Genomic DNA, 841 nt, shown 5'->3' with positions numbered 1-841 from the left:
ACATTTATCAATACATGTATCAATACATCCATCAATACATTTATCAACACATTTATCAACACATTTATCAATACATTTATCAATACATGTATCAATACATGTATCAATACATTTTTTTTTAAAGTTCTGTGTTTTTTAGATCTGCATGGGACGTCATTGGTTCCTCCGGACTGAATGGCTTCTGTCAGCTAGTTCTGCCAGACTGGTTCCAAATGGAACCCTATTCCCTATATAGTGCACTAGTTTTGAACAGAGCCCTATGTGGACCCTGGTATAAAAAAAGTAGTGCACTTTATAGGGAGTAGAGTTCCATTTGGGACTCACACTGCATCTACAGATTAAACTGTGAAGTCTAGAAACAGTGTGACCTATTTCTGCCATCGTAGTTAATGTTATGACACTGAAACAAACAGAAACAGGGTACCAGGGGTACTGTCTGGGTGCATCGTCTGGGTGCCAGGGAGGTAACCAGGGGTACTAGTCTGGTGTTCTCATTGGCATCTCTCTGTCTGGGTGCCATTAGGGAGGTAACCAGGGGTACTAGTCTGGTGTTCTCATTGGCATCTCTCTGTCTGGGTGCCATTAGGGAGGTAACCAGGGATACTAGTCTGGTGTTCTCATTGGCATCTCTCTGTCTGGGTGCCATTAAGGAGGTAACCAGGGATACTAGTCTGGTGTTCTCATTGGCATCTCTCTCTCTCTCTGTGTGTCCTAGTCTAATAAAGTCTACAATCTCTACAAGGTTACAGAGTGAAATTCAACCATTCAACATCACTATACCTTTAAACGTCTGTGCCAAAGCTCAGAGTGAAATGATATGCATAACAGTAGCCAGATATCT

This window comes from Oncorhynchus tshawytscha, unplaced genomic scaffold (assembly GCF_018296145.1).
Source record: "Oncorhynchus tshawytscha isolate Ot180627B unplaced genomic scaffold, Otsh_v2.0 Un_contig_4773_pilon_pilon, whole genome shotgun sequence".
Classification (NCBI taxonomy): domain Eukaryota; kingdom Metazoa; phylum Chordata; class Actinopteri; order Salmoniformes; family Salmonidae; genus Oncorhynchus; species Oncorhynchus tshawytscha.
The sequence above is the reverse complement of the archived record's forward strand: the minus strand, read 5'-3'. Positions refer to the sequence as shown.